This window comes from Amphiura filiformis, chromosome 7 (genome assembly GCF_039555335.1).
Source record: "Amphiura filiformis chromosome 7, Afil_fr2py, whole genome shotgun sequence".
NCBI classification, from domain to species: domain Eukaryota; kingdom Metazoa; phylum Echinodermata; class Ophiuroidea; order Amphilepidida; family Amphiuridae; genus Amphiura; species Amphiura filiformis.
The window spans coordinates 22,661,040-22,680,079 of record NC_092634.1 but is presented as its reverse complement, the minus strand read 5'-3'; the positions used below and the strand labels follow the sequence as shown (position 1 = coordinate 22,680,079).

At 36.1% G+C, this 19,040-nt stretch overlaps 1 protein-coding gene and 2 long non-coding RNA genes across 3 annotated transcripts in view; 1 reads left to right on the top strand and 2 right to left on the bottom strand.

The window, feature by feature from the left end:
* LOC140156890 (GPN-loop GTPase 2-like) overlaps nucleotides 1-19,040 on the bottom strand; it is a 51,141-nt gene that overhangs the window by 18,616 nt on the left and 13,485 nt on the right. The window lies entirely within an intron of this gene.
* On the top strand, nucleotides 809-8,252 carry LOC140156889 (uncharacterized). Its single transcript, XR_011859603.1, has 3 exons — nucleotides 809-1,366; nucleotides 2,884-2,946; nucleotides 6,049-8,252. It is a non-coding gene; the product is annotated as an uncharacterized lncRNA (long non-coding RNA).
* LOC140156888 (uncharacterized) lies at nucleotides 9,640-11,638 on the bottom strand. Its single transcript, XR_011859602.1, has 3 exons — nucleotides 11,541-11,638; nucleotides 10,972-11,091; nucleotides 9,640-9,718 (listed from the first exon to the last, which is right to left on the bottom strand). It is a non-coding gene; the product is annotated as an uncharacterized lncRNA (long non-coding RNA).

The following is a 19,040-nucleotide window of genomic DNA, read 5'->3' as shown; positions in this document are numbered from 1 at the left end:
TAATATCATCCCGTGTGGTAAACTACATCTGTAAACTACAAACTGTGATTTATCACATGTATTACATCACCTGTAACAGATGCAATGAAATGGTATAAAATAATGAATAATGACCTAGCGGTTAAGGCGTTGCACTGTGAATCCAAGGGTCGAGGGTTCGAATCCCACCCAGGTCCGCCTGAGCTCGGCTGGCTCTTTGTGTCCTTTCAGAGTAAGGCACTTCAGTCTACTTGCTACTGTCAGTGTCAGAAACTGTTCCAAAGAAAATGTATCATAAGAACTCAGTCTCCAAAATGATAGACGGCCAATAGATAAATGACTAGATCTATCGGTATCATGACATTGGAGACCATTGTGAGACTGATGTCCACAGTCAAGTATAGCTAAAATAATAGTTTCTGGATCATGTCTAGCTCAATTAGCACGCAAAGCCAATGAATGACAATTGCGCCGAGCGTACAACGCTTACCACACACGGCCAGTCGGCCACGCTTCTTAAGGTTACCGGGCTTACCGTACCACGCCATTTCTTGTGCGTGCACAAATGAACTTGCTATTGTGTTATTCCATTAAAATTGCGACATTACGCATTGCTGTACACTCATTCTCTCATGATCGAAAAACTATTATTGGCGTTTATTTAAAGCATGAAAGGGTTTTAATCTTTATACTGTCATGACTGTAGCTGCCTTGCCTTGACTTGTGGAAGTAGTGTTATTAACCCTAACCCTAACCAGTGCAGAAGGCAACTATTACATGTAAAAATAAAAAACCCTAAAGTAAAGGAATGCCCTATTATTTTAGCTACACTGCAAAATTCCTGGCGACAGAGTGACTACATCGCACTGGAACTCTGAAGTCACTAGCGCCGTCACTCCAGAATAACCTACCCTATGGTGGCCGACAGAGTCACTACAGGAGAGTGACTACATCGGAAACAAGGCAGTAGTGTACTTTGCAGCAGTGTCATCACACAGTGACCACTCCTGCTGGCCTCCTATATGTTACCTACTGGATACCGCATCGGTAACTCATTATGTACACCATCGAGTAGATTCCTATGATGGTCCACAGAATATAGTCACGTCAAAATGACTTTGGTAGCTATTGGACCCATTCGTCACCTGCTCGGTACCCAGAAGTCGACTTCGAGGTGACTACGCCGCGAAATCGGGTCGTTCACCCTCTCCGAGTCCAGTCAAAATTGGTCGGGCGCCACCTCGACCTGACTGTGACCTAGCGAAGGTAAATAAATGGCGCATGCTGGTGGTGGGACATCGTCAACAAGCATGGCAAGTTCAGCGCAGAAATGTGGCTATTTAAAGCGGTAGTTGACCACAAAAATCAACATCTTGACTCTTGTGTTGTACGTGTTGTAAAGATTTCATTTTAGAAGTGATATGTAACGAATTTTGGTCTCGATTATGACGCACGCACGAACTGGGCTAAACACAGCAATGCATTCAGATTCTCGATCCTCGGTCGGATTATGATTCATTAACATTGATAAGCTTATTTCATGAATTTTAGTAACGTAAATATTATTAAATCATGTATCATCATTTGATCATTACACACATCGTCATTGAATGTGTGAGCTTTGGCCTTTGACATCGGGCCTTTGGTGTTTATATACCCGCTCCATACAATTGACATGATGATCATGACAGTGACACTGACACTAGTGACAGTGAGTGAATGACGAGGGGATTGACGACACATGACCAGCATGATCCCCGGCCATGATCATGAAAATATATGCTGGTTTCATACTTTCTGTCGCTGAGTGGTGTGACTCGTCGTCATGTTGCTTACACTTTTATCAGCGGCATGACTTTGAAAGCAAATATTGCTGTTCTGCATGATATTGTAAAAAATTGTATCTTGAATTGTTCTCATACGTCATAATTGACTTGGAATTGAAGTTGAACTCCTAACGACTGTACATGAATGAGCGATGCTGCCGCTTGGGCAAAGCGTTTGAGTGATCGATATATCGGCTTGCCTCGAAGGAATTCTAGGGGTGTAAATTCATGGTTATTTGTTTAACATGGCTGTGTTGCCCTTTAGACATTGTTTCTTTCCTGAAATTGAGCTTTTTTGAAATCTATTTACTTTGGTTTTTTTTATAATAAATACAATGAAAGAAAATCCAGATTTGTTAACTCTAACTGCTCTATTTTATGGATTTTATTTCACTTAATATTCCCGGAATTTAAAAGGAAAGAAAATCTTTGTTTTACCATCGGGGTACACGCGCAACGACATATCGCGTTTTGTAGTCGCGCTTATTATACGTGGCAGGAAAAAGTGGGCAATACAGGAAGCTCATTGCCGGGAAATTTTTGGTTTTTGACCAAAAAAATCAAGAAATAAATAAAGGGAAATATGTAATACTGGAGGAAATTTGGTAAAACTGAAGGAAATTCTGGATTGCTTGCAGGAAAAAACATTTTTCAGCCTCAAGTCGCTCAATTCGTCAACGCATAGATACACTACGCATACGCAACGCTTATGTGCATGCATGTGACGGCGCATCTTATGGAAGCACCACGGAAGCACTTATTTTTAAAAAAATGGCTCTGTTTTAGCTGATAAAATGTGAATTTTTTTCAAGTTCTTTCCCCGATTTAATATCAAGATAGATTTCGCCCAAACTTTTCAAGGGGCTGTGGATTTACCCGATGTTCACGTAATGTATGTAAGGTAGAAAAACGAGAAATGCAGCATTCTCCTGTGATCTTCGATCAAAGTACAAAATGTGACCACTTTAAACTTCAACGGCCTTTTTTTTCAATGTTCATTTTCTCGTAGAATAACAATTTAGAAATAGATGTTTTAGTACCTGGTAATGAAAGTTTTATACAATTTTTTATCCAACAGAAATGAAAGTGACCAGTATGCAGGGTAATCATAGGAGGCTGGCAGATTAGTTACAAATCGATGGTGAGTTTCAGTTAGAGAATAAATGATACGATTTTGTCTTTTGCTTGCCTATCAATATTAGTGTCATAATGGATGGGCTGGCCAATATTTTGAGTAGTGGATGCTGATAAAAATATTGACCAGCCCATCCATTATGACACGATATTGGATAGGCAAAAGACTAAATCCTATCTTTTATTCTCATTCTTATTCAGTTTTAATGTAATTTTTGTGAGAAAAACTGCCCTTTTCAGAAAAAATAAAGTTACTTTTGTGAGGACATCCCGTTGTTTTAAATGAACGAAACCATCACGAACATTTAAGCCGCCGAAACGCGTTATTAGATCTCGCACGTGTATTACGCGAACGCATTATCGCGCGATCATTGAGGAGCAACAAGCGTGCCGCCGTTGCGTGGCGCGCCCCCTGACTATATCACTATCAACTATTGTGAGATATTATACACCAGAAAACCAATCAAATTACGTGAATTCTTTACAAGACGCACCCATTGAATAAGAATATCTGATGTCAGTAATTAGGCCCCATAAAATTCTAAATAAGTTTCACATCCCCACCTGTTTCTGAATTGACAAAATACAGCACTTTTCACATAAAATTGACATTCCTTGCTGTTTTCAGCATCGGACAAGAAAACGATGAGGCTCTTTTTTTAAATTTCAGATTGCGAGGGTTTAGAGACCTTGCAATTTTGGTGCAGTGGCGTAGTGTGGGTCATCATATTGGGGGTGTACCAAACATGATTTATGGAGGCAAAGGATCTTATTGTGGAGGGAGACGAGCCTTTTTTGCTGCACTTTTCCTATTGGACTTTAACCATTTTGAAATTGATTAAGGGGGCTCCTGTCCCCATATGGCCAAAATTTTCTCATGTGATATTCATTATTCTCTACTATAGATTAACAACAATTAAATGCGAAGGTTTTCCCAACAATATCAAAAAACTGGAGGCCATAAAATCTCAGAAAATCAGGTGAGCGCGGATGATAATAATACACATTATTTTTTATTTACTTTGCCTAATGAGAGTAACTGTTTTTCTAGGCACAGTGCAAAATGCGGCGCCAGTCTTTGGAAATGCGAAATTTATGCTTTTTTCCCCAAAATGCATGATTTTTTTCCCCAAATGTGATCATATTTTTAAAAATTTTACTATTTTTTCAAAAAATTGTTTGCAATTTTTATGATGGTCTATTTTTTTACATGGATTGTATTGCAGATCATTATGAATTCTTTGATTTTATTAAAAAGTTTTAATTTTTTGGATATTTTATGAAAATCCTAAAATTAACTGTTTGCTCTAAATACAAAATTATACCCAAAATGTGCAAATTTCGCTGTTGTTTACGCATCGCACATTCTACATGTCCTTATGTTTTACCCTCAACTTTCATGTTAGTAAAGATAGAAAGATACAGAATAATGCAAGTACCAGTCCAAAATAGTATTTTCACAGTAAGTTATTTATATAATTTATTAATTTATAATTGCTCAACACATTATGAAAAGAACAAAGGCATTTACTTGCTAACCTGTATAGGCTGTTAAGGCCAGTATAAAATTAATGTTTTGGTTCTCGTCCCAGAGGATTTTCATGAATTGATGAGGAGGAGGTGTTTTTTTTTTTTTTTTTTTCAATGTAAAATTAGCATTGTCAGTAGTTTTCGGTCTTCTCCAACAGTGCTCGAGGAACGATGAGGCCTTTTTTTTTTTTTTTTTTTTCAAATGTGAGATTCTGAGGATAAACCCCTAGAGTACCACAAAAAGACTTGGAAGTGATGCTTGTTCTCTAATAAACTTATTTATATGTATGAAGATTTCATAAATCATTCCAAAGTCTAAAAATTGAAAAATCTAAAAAAAAAAAAAATCTGACAAATCCCAGAAATTGAGGAGGAGGGGCGAGAACCAAAATATTAATTTTACACGGCCTAATGTATTTAATTATTGTACATGGTCATGTCAGTTCATTCGAATACTGTGCCAAAGCTCTGACCATGTATTGTAGGTAGCATAAATCACTATTTATGAACTGACCAAAAGTGGATGCCTGCTAACTAACAATATTACCTAGCTTGATTTCTTAAAGTCACAAGTTAAATATATAAATTACAACATCGATTGCTTGAGTAATAAGGCACCTGGTTGTACTGTCGTGTTCAGCAACTCATCACCAAGACACTTGTAAACAAACCGTTCTTGAGTGTGATTGACAAATGACGCCAGATGCAAATTGTTCTTTTTATCTCTGTATTCAATTAACCCTCCACCCCATCCCAAAATAAAAGTTGTCTCTCAAGTATGCCTTTTAAGAGTTTTCAGATAAAATAAATACCAAAAATTACCATGGCTAAAAACAAAGAAAAGTTATGCTAAACCACAGTAAGAAGCAATATCACATCTCGTACAGCTTATATCATATCCCTGATTTAAGATACCAAAAACATTTTCCAACTATTTTTGTTTTTTAATAAATATACCGTATTTTATTTCTGTCGTATTTCATCTCAAATTGCTCTGATTAGATGTGTGCATGGTTTTTTTAAAAATATTTTGTATTTCCATATTGAACATTGGTATCACCAATCTTACAAAAGCCACTGTGGTTCCAAAATAGTTTTATCAATTAAATAATAGAATTCTTAATTCAAGAATTGAACAAACTTATTAATATTAGACAATTTACATATGATTAACAAGGATACCTGTTAAATGGACGGAAAATATATTTATAGTATAAATGTACAATGTACCATCATCAATATACACTCTTCAAAGTAATTAAAGGATCAAACAATTTCCTTCAATATTTTTCAAAAGCAAAATTATCTTACAAGATATTTTAAATAGCAGATGAAACAGTCTTGAGGAGACTTTTTACATTGTTTAGTAGGGCATGATCAAGGCCACATAATATAAAAAGTTACTTCAATTAGGTATAAGTATGGTCAAGATAATCTGGATGAAATGTTTTGTTTTTGATCCTTTAATTACGTTGAGGAGTGTACATCAGTATCACATATCTTAATTCAAATATTAGCTGTGTGAAACAACATTCAAACACTTCTACTCAACAATTATATTTGCATTATCTATTTTCAGGTGTGCTCTTCAAAATGGATCCACTGCAACCGATATGAATATATAGGGAAGAGTAATACTACATCCAGCGGATCACCCCAGCTGGCACAGATTTTGACAATTGCATACGTACCGATGTACGTCCCTTGACTGCGGTTAATTTTTTAATCACAGCGACCTGTTTATTTCCGTGTCGCATAGCTTTCTATCTACTCAATCTGATCACACAAGAAAGACATTTTATGTGGCTTTGGGTGGATACTGGCTTGAATCAAGATTAATCACCACTATTGTATGTGATGCACCAGTAGAGAATATTGATCGGAAGTATCTATTTTCAATATGTGGCCATTCATTTGCTAAACAAGGAAATAACATTATAAACTGGCCTCAAAAAGAAACTTATTTTTCACAAAGTCATAATTATCTTAAAATCCTCTCCATAAAAATGAACATAAATTGCACACATGATTACTTCAATACTCTACTCTAAACACTAGTCAGTAACCAAACACTGAGTTGTCCAACTGACACAACAGCAAAATGCACTGACATGGAACACCTTCCTGGACCAAATTCACAGCCCAACAGATTTCTATTGCTGGGATCCAATTATTCGCCTGTGAATGTGGTCCCGGAAGCTGTTCTGTGTCAGTGCATTTTACTGTTGTGTCAGTTGGACAACTGCTTGGTTACTGACATGTGTTTAGAGTAGAGTATTGAAGTAATCCTGTGTGTAATTTTTGTTCATGTAAAGGCGAATAATTGGAATCCAGCAATAGAAATCTGTTGGGCTGTGAATTTGGTCCAGGAAGGTGTTCCATGTCGGTGCATATTGCTGTTGTCAGTTGGACAACTGCTTGGTTACTGACCAGTGTTTAGAGTAGAGTATTGAAGTAATCCTGTGTGTAATTTTTGTTCATTTTTATGGAGAGGATTTTAAGATAATTATGATCTTGTGAAAAATTATAAGTTTCTTTTTGAGGCCAGTTAATTTACAAATATTTACACAAATTCAACTAGTTGACTATTAGCTCGTTGTGTACAAAGATCCAAGATACATATTTTAAAATGGTACTCCAAATCCATGATAACATTAGCAGTCTGTCTATGTTGAGGTAGCAATGGTCCAAATTGAAAACTTTTGGAAACGAATTACATAATTCTCATGACGGTTATTCATTACAGAAAACGTAAAACTTTTAAAGTTTGTAAGTTAACTTTTGGAGTAGAAGTATGTGTATTCTACACAGAATTAGAGAAGGAGAACCGGGGCTCCCTATTCCGCCACGTACAATCGCGCCCTCGGCTATGGGGAGAAAATTGGGGGTATTCGGGTCCTTGCAGACAGTGCGCGGAGACGAACGAAACCAATTATGCGTCTCATCTGAAGCGTCTTGGTACTCGCGTGCAGGTCGCATCAAGTGCGTCTCTCAAATTTGCCCATCATCCATGTCGCGCCTGCATGACAACGAATGCCTCGAGCGCATTCCGAGGGAACATGAATATCCCCAATTTTTACTCCATGCCTGTATCAAGATGGCGGTCGAGTCCTGGTTCTCTGGTTTTAATTCTGTGGTATTCTATCATTTACCAGTATTATTTAGATATCATGTCTACATGTAGAAGCACCGTCCAAGCATTAAGAGGCCAAGAACTGATGTTTGTCACCCAACCAGTTTTAAATTGCGCCTGTCCATTACAATGCATACCCCCAGAACTCGTCCAAGAGCGGGGACTTAATAGCTAGGACTTAGCCTGTGATGTAACAGCGCATTGTGTCCCCGCACTGCCAAGTCATAGCCAGGACTCATACTGGGATGTAATGCATCTCGAAAGGGTCATGGATGTAATGCATCTCGAAAGGGTCTAGGACGTTACAAAACAGTTTCCAAAATTACATCCCTCTCTAGTACTGGGGTCACGTACTGCAATTGACAACTGCATAATACCCCCGGAAGAGTGACAATGGATTGAAATGCTAATATAATATGAATAATTAGAAATGGACATACATATACCGGGGTAGTTACAGTTGAAATCCATACACCCACTGTGTCAGACATGAAATTCCACACAGGGGTTGTAAATTTCAAATGGAATTACCTTAAGGGTGGTCTTAACCCTGGAATTATGGAAACTTTCGGGCTTCATAACTGCTAAATTATTAGTCTAAATAATATAAAAGTATACATTTTTAGATTGGAAATGACTTGCTAAATTCATCTGTGAGGTCCAATTTGGGCCAAAATGGTCATTTTGGAGAAAATCCCAAAAAAGCGGTTTTTGGCCCAAATTTTTTTAGTACTAACGTAACAAAAAAATTGTTTGGCCACAACATTTTTTTAATTCATTTTAAAAACTAGATAAAAATATCTAGGGACGGTTTTTTCATTTTTTTTAATTTTGACCAACTTTGAGAAATTTGCACCAAAAATGATCAGAAAATGCTTATTTTTCAAAAAAATCATAAAAAGCCTGATTTTCGCCCAAATTTCAAATATTTTTGGTGAAGTTGGTCAAAATTCAAAAAAATGAAAAACGGTCCTAGATATTTTTATCTAGTTTTAAAAATTAATAAAAAACATTTTTGGCCAAACAATTTTTTGTTACGTTAGATCTAAAATTTGGGCCAAAAACCCATTTTTTTGGATTTTCTCCAAAATGAGCATTTTGGCCCAAATTGGACCTCACAGATGAATTCATCAAGTCATTTCCATTCTAAAATGTATACTTTTATATTGTTTGGACTAATAATTTAGCAGTTATGAGGTCCGAAAGTTTTCATAATTCCAGGGTTCAGACCAACCTTAAGGAATCAGAAAGCTACATGTGAACATTTTTTACTGGGACCTGATAGCTCATTCGATGAATGTCCTTAATTTAGAATATTTGCTATTCTTGTTATAATACAAATTTTATGGCAAAGTATTGTAATTTGCTATTTTATATATATATATTTTACAGTCCTCGATGTGAACTCTATATAAATCCAATGATGTGTACTTAAAGTGTATATAGTTGGGAATTTGGGATGAAAAGCTAACCATCAGTTGAAAAATTTGACTTTTAACCATCAGTTGAAAAATTGTTCCTTTCATATTGATGCAATACAATTCTGCACAAAAAAAACCATACTTTTTTGTTGTGTTTTGGTGACAAAAAACTATTTCTTCAATGCCAAGGATCAAAATTTTAATATGATGGACAGCATTTCATCCCAGCTACATACACTTAAAATACATGTCATTAGATTGATAATATTTCAAAAATTACCATTTTTAATCATTATGGCAAATGGCAAAAAATACAATTATCCATTGTATTCATAATGTACATTGATATAATATACGATGTTCTCTCAGGTCCCATGAAAAATATGAATAAACATCGCTATCTGAGGCCTTAAAAGATGACTCCAATTTTTATCTACACTGCCTGCTGTGTGGGAGATAAAAGTCAAGTATTCTATAGGGAGTGTATTGATTTTAATTGCTCATACTATTGTGAAAAATGATTACATCAATTTAACTCTTAGCGCCTCCTCCTCTGTTGATATTCTCTCCCACATCGCTTCATCCATATTTCCCTGAGTAAGATTGTTGGGGCGTGGCCAAAAGTAAAAGGAGCGCCAAAATCCCTCCTGTGACCTGTTAGGCAAGTTCACCCATATCTTCCAGTAGTATAGTCTCTGCATTAAGATACAAACAAGAGTATAACAAATTGGTAAATATATGTATGTAAGATTGTATGTGAATCATCTCCCACTACCATGTACATTATATGTGTTATCTTGATATTTGTGACCCCACGCCACAACTGAGCCCGGATGTCGCCCCTAGACCATTTTGAGGTTTTGGCATACTTACAAAGGCCATACCATAAAGAAGTAAAGTTATGGTCGTTCAAAGGTGTCACAGTTTCAAAACGCGAAACCGAGAAAACACAGTTTAAAATCAGGGGTTCAAAAATTTGCCAATTTTTGACCATATCAACCATTACCTTCCATACATGCTATTACAACCAAACTTTCCGCAATACCAAACATGGCGGCACTTTCGAACGAGAGAATTTTTCAGAGCAGTGGACAAATTTCAAGATTATTTCGACACTCTGAAACACTTTTTACTCAATTTTAGGAATATTTTTAGAACGACAAGCTTCAGAAAATTAGGTGTTTTACTTGTTTCTACTCTATATTTTGCAATGAAACTTGGACTAGTATAAGAAAACATAAATCATTTCAAATCTTTAAAAATTTCATCGGAATGACCTTTCAAGCCAATTTTCACTGTAGCGGAAAAACAAGTTTAGCGACATCCGGGCGAAGGGTCACACTCACGGCCCCAGGGAAGACCAGCTCAAGGGCTGATCTGGGCCTTTCCGTGGATAAATAAAAGTTGAATTGAATTGAATTTGTACTTATTTGTACTAATAAGTAAATATAAAATAATTATTGACATTCCAATGTTACTATAATGCAATTCATAATTTAGAATGGAAAGGGGGAGCATCAAACTTTTACGGGTATGACCAGAATTGTCAAAACTGACTAAAAAGTACAAAAAACATCTCACACAGGGGAGTGGTGAGAAGAAGGGCAAGACTTTTCACAGGTTAAGCTGTCCCCCCTTTGCTCCCTCTGACCACGCAAATGGTATCGACACTTAACTGCAAACCACACTTGTATGTGTGCATGTATAATCTTTGTGAGCACTTTGTCCTGACTTTGCACAACAAAATATGCACTATTTCACTACTATAACTTAAGATGAACCCCAGTATAATGAACTGTCTGATGGTAGCCGAACATTTATTTACAAATGTGTAGTAGTATTAGTACATATAATTATTTGTAAAAGTGGCAAATTGTCAATGCCAATTGATGATTAAATCAAATATGACAATGGCATTTTGGCACACCACTGTAATAATTATACTCACGCCAAGTGTCAACTGGCGGTGCATCTCACCTGCCAGCTCATCTCTTTCTTGAGCTGGCAGGGAGATCATCTTCATGACCTTCTCGTTCACCTCTGCCGATGGCTCCTTGGATGTTTTGTACTGAAAATTAATTAAATAATAATTACCGTAAATATAAATGGTGATATATATTCTGGCATAGGTAAATGTCTACTCCACATTTAAAGGTTAATAAATGTGTATCATTTATCTTGTTTGTGAAATTGTACAAAATGATGCTGTCTAAACTTTATAAGGTTGCTAAATCACTTGCTAGCACAAATACTGGTCGAGTGGTCGAATTTCACAAATACTATTTATTTCAGTGCAATCATTATCAAATACGGGCTATCTAAAAAATGGTATTTAGATTTTGAAATTCGCATGAAGGGTGCTAAATTTTGCGAATTTTTCCACTTAGAGGGTGTACAGAATCTATTAAATGCTGAATTGGCTGATTAGATGGGCAAATTTTGAAGATTCACAGCGAGGGTCTATGACGAGTTGAAAATCGCTCACTAAAAATCGAGTTATGGCAAGTCTATATTTACTTTCTTTAATTCTTCATTCCGCCAGTTACGCATCACCTCCCTCTCATGTTGTAAGCTTGCGTTGAGCACATGATCTTTAGGGCATGGGTTTGTCGACTCATGTGATGATGCTTTTCATTCTTTCCTGTCAAAATATGATTTTAAAAATAAAATGATTTCTACATTGTACAATCACAATTTTCTTTAATGATGTATCATGTAAATACATGTAAAAAGTACCATGTTCTCCAGTATGTTATTGTTTATTATGAAAACTTGGCAATTTCTATTCCTGCAATTCAAAAATAAAACAATTCATAATATGTATTGCAATCACATTGTTTTTTATATCTATCTATTATTTGAGTGCTGTGAACCCAGAGTGCAATGTAACCTGTTAGCAATCAAGTTAACATAATTATATTTTAGTTTTCATTTAAAGGTTATACCAGCATGTTCACCGGGGGCACTTCAATTTGAAATGGATATAGGTGTTGGGCTGTCACTTTCGCACTAAAGTGCATTCGGTGAGAGCAAAGTGTAAAAAATGTGGGTTCATTTGGTGCGAGCATGATTTTTGGCATTCGGTGAAAGCAAAATGTAAAAAATATGGGGTTATTAAGTGAGAACATGACCTTTTTAAAATGGAATATTTGGGTGAGAACCAAAACAGCGCCACAGAAACCTCGAAAATGGAATTTCTAGTTCTAAATTACTTCAAATTTCTTTGGGTGACAGATCAAACGGAAAAATAGGTGGTCTTCGGGTGACAGAGCATGTGTTTGTAAAAAAATATGGGGGGTCTTTAAAACAGCGATGCTGAAAAGGCTTAACAGCCCTACATACACGTCCCCTCCAAAGTTGGTTTCCCCCCCGGACCAGCAAATGCCCAGTTAAAATGTTTATGGCAACTAATAGTAAACTTATGAAATTGTACAATACCATGATGCTAATTATACATCAGGAAACAATGAGCTACAGCACCATGGGTGCTCTTGTTTTGGTTGTCCCCTTTACACAAAGCCCGGGGGGGCACTCACATGTTAAGGTGGTACGGGTATGTGCGGCGCTCAAGGGTCCCTTTTTCAGGCTCTCCGGCAGTTCCTTAAGCCCCACATTTGGATCTGCTCCAGTTCTTTGAGCCTCAAACTCTGACAATTGTAGCTCTTTAAGCTCAAATTTGGAAATAATTTAGAAATTTTTAGCTCAACAGCCTATAATTTGGCCCTAATTTCAGTTCTTCAAGCCCCTATTTTGCCCGAAAATCAGTTCTTAGTTCTCAAAGTTTGGCGCGGAGCGCCGCACACCCCTACCAAAATTTAAGTTGAGTGCCCCCCCGGGACCCAAAGTTTAGGAATTATTGAATGAAACATCCTTAGGGAACAAACCAAAAGATCGATGACGTCCTATAAACGTAACTAGTTTCGTTTCTCAGCCGACCCACTCCCTCCCTGCCAGAAACGAAATAATGAAATGTTGAATTCTGACATAATAATAATAATGACACATAATTCAGACCGATGTTTTTGGACAAACGTAATCGAGTATTTGCAGACTTACATGGTGTTCTCTATCAAAACCCAAATTGATCCTGCTCACGCCGATGTATCGTCTCCGCACTATCTTCATAACACTCTCCTAATTTACAAAGAAAAAACGTTTAAAAGAAAATGTTTAACAAATTAATTGAAAATAGCATTCGTCTCGAGAGTATTAAACTGCACCTAAATAACATAAGTTACCCATATAAGAAAGCCATGGTCATTATTGAAAGATGTGAGATGTGAAGTTCCAAGTTTTGATCAAGTTGCCATATTCCTAATGAAACTTTAAAGGACTGCCTTTATGAATTTAAATACGGAATGGTTTTATGATACTCCTTTTGTCGATTTTTCAATTCCAATTACTCGGTTTTGACCCTTTATGCAAATACAAAAATGAGAGGGGATTAATTTCAATTTTACACAATCTTGGGTCGGCCCGCTCATCAATTGGCCGTTTGTAGTGGTGGTGCAATAATTATGTGTATCCCGGGGTGGTGAATTCTAAAAGTTGTCTGCCAAAAATCGATTGCCACCCCCACCCCCCTTTGGCCTTGCCAAAAATCTTTGTCCCCTTTTTCTCTGCCAACAACCTCCCCCCCCCCTTTTTTTTAACACATAATTATGCACCTCCCCTTAATAGTCGGGGTTTGAATTTACAACAGTATCACAATGTCACCTTTTAGAAATTTGTGTTTAAGGTGAATTGCCTCAAAAAAGAGTTGAAACATAATGTCACTGACTTTAATATTTGAGCCCATTTTCTCTAAAATCCCCTTTCAAACAAATGTAAGTACATATTATGATGGCGCTATAGGCCTAAATAACACAATCCAGGGATAATCGGGCGCAGTTTTACCAAATTTCGGTGTTATAATTAATGTTGAAGATATATGTTTAAGATTATAGGTTAAAGATGACGGCCGTAAGAGTTGGTGTTAGGAGACTTAAAAAATGATAATAATGCTTACGTAAATGTCAGACTTTTTGAACTGAAACGACTCCTTCAGGAAGGCCTCCATCATGCACCTCTGTGCACTCATCTGTTCAGTGATTTGTTTTAGGTTGCTCATAATTTTCTGTTGATTATTCTCTATCTTCTGCACTTTCTTCAGTATGTCGTCATACGTTCTGTCTTCGTCTTCAACTTGTTGTGTAAAGTCATCTGAAAAAAAAAGAGATTTATTAACATAACTTCTACAATTTTGGTCAAAAATCACAAAGTTTTGAAAGTCCAATTCGAAATCCGGCTTCGCAGAGTGTCCATTATTTCAAAACCAGGCCCTGCCTCACATCAGTAGATAAATAAATAAATAAATAAAAAGCAATTAATATTTTTTACACCATATAGGCCTACAACAAAGAATATGCATTTAATTTTGACCAAAATGTGTTCCTTGTACATGTATAGGCCTAATAATAAACTCGGTAATTATAAAAAGGGAGTGTCCCGAAAAAGAGGTTTGGCTACTTCAAAGATTGAAAAGTGCATATCTCATGCATGAATATAAAACATTCCTAGATGATATCTTTATAAAATAACAATTTTATTTTAGGGAATGGGCCTACCGATGGGCTTATGGATTTTGTCAAGTGTCATTAATTTGGGCGAAATTGATGTGTTAATAAATAAATAAATAAATAAAAAGCAATTTATATTTTTTACACCATGTAGGCCTACAACAAAGAATATGCATTTTATCATGTTAATTTTGACCAAAATGTGTTCCTTGTACATGCATAATAATAAACTCGGTAATTATAAAAAGGGTGTCCCCAAAAAAGAGGAGGTTTGGCTGCTTCAAAGATTGAAAAGCGCATCTCATGCATGAATATAAAACATTCCTAGATGATAACTTTTATAAAATAACAATTTTAATTTAGGGAATGGGCCTACCGATGGGCTTATTATGGATTTTGTCAAGTGTCATTAATTTGGGCGAAATTGATGTGTGATGGGACTTGCTTTTGCTATAAGGCCTACTTGCAATTACTTATTTTTCTCGGTTATTTTATGCCTTTTTGTTTATTTCTTACTTTCTTACTTTATTGTTACTTGATTTCTTATTATTGAAGTCATTTCTGTTTTGGAAGAAAATGTAGCCCTGAAAGAGGCTCAGTTTAGTTTGCCTTTGGATCTTTTGAAGTGAGTTTAGGGACCGTTCACAAACAATTGTAATGGGGGCCTGATGCACGAAGGGGGAGAATTCTGGGAAAATTGAGTTTATATGCTTTTCTATGGGGTTGACCGATAATTTTCATGTCAAAAAGGGGTGCCATGAAATTATCGAGGTCTGTAAAGGGGGGGGGCGAAAGTTTTCATGATAAAATTTTTTGCATCAGGCCCCCCTTACAAGTGTTTGTGAACGGTCCCTTACTGTTTACCATTTTTTTTAAATAATAATAATAATAGGCCTAATAATAATAATATATAATTAATTATAAAATAATAATAAATTAAAATAAATAAATAAATAGGGCCTTAATAAATAAATAAATAAAAAGTTCCACTCCTTAATCAAACGTAAATTACAGTAATATTAAAAAATAGAAAATCCCTTGCTGTATAGGCCTTCATTTTTTTTTTATAGGCCTATGTATAAAGAAATTATTAAGCCTAGCATGAATGATGAAAAAAAGTAACAAATAAATTATATGGGCTTATTTCGTTAAAATTCTTTGACTAAATTTTATATTTGATGATGAAAAAGGATGGAAGAAAACTAAATTTAGACTTTATTTCATTCACTGGCCTACTCATCCACCAGCCTAAAGCACTACACGGATGTTATTTGCAAGTACAGGATTAAAGCATGTCAAGTGAAATCCACCCCGCATGCCACGAAGCTAATCACGTGACACATGCGTATAATTAAATATATGTATTATAACAGCTTTAAATAATACGATTAGAATTAATTTACTCATTTTTACTGCATTAAATATCCTTATTAATTGATTAGTCCTTGCAGCAATATTCATAATAATCGTTATACTGACAATGTTACATAACAAAGGTTCCAAAATTGTAGTTTTTCTGTCAACCAATCGGGAACTTTCACCGCGAAAACAACCCGGTACAAACACAGAACAATTCTGATGTTTACAAATTTATACTCGCGTTTTATTCTTGTTATTTCTGACCAAAATCATAAATAATGGAGAAAGTATACGTGATTATTTTGAATTAATAAACAGCATTAATAATCAATATTCTTTTATTAATGGTCTAGGACTAGGTTCATGAAATAGCCCAAACGTCTGCAATTTTTACCGCTGGACGACGCCGCGCAAGGAGTACACAAATTTCATACTACTAACGTACACGCATTCCCCGGACGAACGCTTTTTATGTGTCACACCGATTCGAACCAGTTTGCCAGTGACAGCCGGCACGTCCCTGGGCACGGAAAGTTGACGTTATCAAAATTGGTTTTGCAATAATTTTCTTAAATTTAAATCTCCACAACACAAGTAATTCTATCATATCTTCTTTTTAGGCTAGGGCCTATATAGCGATCAACATGATCAATGAATTTATAGATACACATGAGCAGTCGCGCCGTTTAAATTTTGTTGATTAAAAAGATGTGGGCGCAGTGCCACATTATTGTGCGAACTTGATGTTTTTATTGACAACTAGAATAAGATTGTAGCTTAAGTTGATTGTTGACGTCATTGAAAATTAAAATTTATTCGCTGTACAATGTAGGCCTATTTGCACGTTATTATAAAATAAAATATGAAAAATCTTACCACGGAAAGGCGGAAATGAATCGCCATGATCACCCCCCACCTCAGGTGGGTTTGTAACAACACGGCCAGTAAATGACATGCGTCGTAGGCCTACTGCACCCCTTCCAACCAGACTTGGACTGGGGCTTCTTGACAAGGGTGGAGAACCTGTCATTTCATCCACTTCTATCGACGTATTTGCCCTTAAAGCCCGTGACAAAAGGGCGGCGGCCACCTCCGTGCTGTTCATGTTTGCTCTTCTCCTCGAATCGGCCATTTTCACTCGCGCGCATGCAGTAACTTCAATCACGATATAGTCCCATAAATATTTGCTATTTATCCGTAATCATTACGTGGTACGATTTCTGACAATTTCGGGGAGTAGATCAAGATTCAGGTTTCTGCCCCGCGCATAGCAACAAGGAAAATGACAAGATAATTATACTGGATACATAAATTTGTTGTATTTATTTATGCAAAATAAGGAGTCATTCGCATTTAGCTTTATTCTTCTTTTTAAAATTATTATACATTTTATTTGCAAGACATTCTATTTTTGTAAAGTATTTCCATATACATATTTACATCATCTCGGCAACTTTTAACTCTTTATTTGTAAAAATCATGACGATTTATCTCTGAAACACTACTGAGGCATTATATACTACAGCTTTAAATAAATCTTAGTCCATTTTCAAAATTCTAAAACGCTTAATGAAATATATCATAATTTATTTTTTACAATATACAAATTATAACAAATATTACAACAATAACACCATTCGTGAAGTGGTTTTTTAAGTCCCAGTTACTATGATAGTTTATAAGATTTTTAGTGCCGGTATATAAAATGCAATATGATTGGCTGAAAGATTAATAAAGGCATGTAAGAGTGAACGTGATTGGTTGATACATCAACAAAATCACTGACCTACTTAATTAATTGGATTTGGTGATTCGTCATATTCACGGAAAAGAAAACAGAGGAACATTTTGATTTTTTGCCACTTCATAATTGTCGTGATACCGTAAAAACAAAGCAAAATATACTTGGGAATATGGTAGGTAATCAATTATTATTCCAAAAACTTTAGTAGTAGGCCTACGGGCAGTTTAAGTAGGCCTAAATTGAATAAAGTGTAGGGCTGGGTTGGGCAATAATTATGAGCCCTGCAGAGGGATGACAAAATTGGGGGAGCAATTTTTGGCAAGCTGAGAGAGGGGAGGGCAAACGATTTTTGGCACACATTTATTTTTAAAAATAAAAATGCTCATAAGGGCTTAGCCTTAGGAAAAAAGTACGAAAACGCTTAAAATTAAATATGCAGACCATTAAGGTTTGGGAATTGGGATCCGAAAAGTTGGCATACACAAGGTGGAGGGGGGGGGGGGGGCCAAAGAATTTTGGCAGACCGAGAAGGGGGGACAAGCGATTTTGGCAGGCTGAGAGAGGGGGGAAGTGTTTTGGATATTTTACCCACGGGAGGGGCTCATAATTATTGCACAGATACCCTAAAAATCATGATTTAGGCCCAAATTTTATGTTGATCGTCAGCTTTTCATCCCAGCTACATACACTTTACGTACATGTCATCAGATTCATCAAGTTTACTTCGAGGACTGTTTGATATCAAAAATATCAATTTTTAATCATTTCCCATAAAACGTGTATTAGAAAAATTATTTGATATCAGGACATTCTTCGCATTCAGAATGCTATTCGATATTTTTAATGTGGTCTAAATTCCCACAAAAAATACTGTCCAAACGTTCATACCCCAGTCCCCAGGTCTTTATCATATGTAGGGTTTCATTCATACATTTTCATGACTGAGGCGACGAAAAAAAGAAACCCTGTTCTACGCGGGTGGACAACCTTTTAAGTTGGGTCAGTCGGTCAGCCTTTTTTTTTCCTGACCCGAACAATTACGAAAATCTGTAAATAATATGCAATTTGAGAAAATACAATAAAGAATTTGTTTCCCAATTTGTTCAAACTCTGGGTCGGTTGGGCCCGTAGGACATGATTTTCTTTTTTCGTCGCCTAAACAGTTGTTTCGACCCGAGGGCATAAACAACCTTTTACGTTAGGTCAGTCGGTCAGCCTTTTTTTTCCTGACCCGAACAATTACGAAAATCTGTAAATCATTTGCAATTTGAGAAAATACAAAAAAGAATTTGTTTCCCAATTTGTTCTTCGGTTGGGCCATAGGACATGATTTTCTTTTTTCGTCGCCTAAACAGT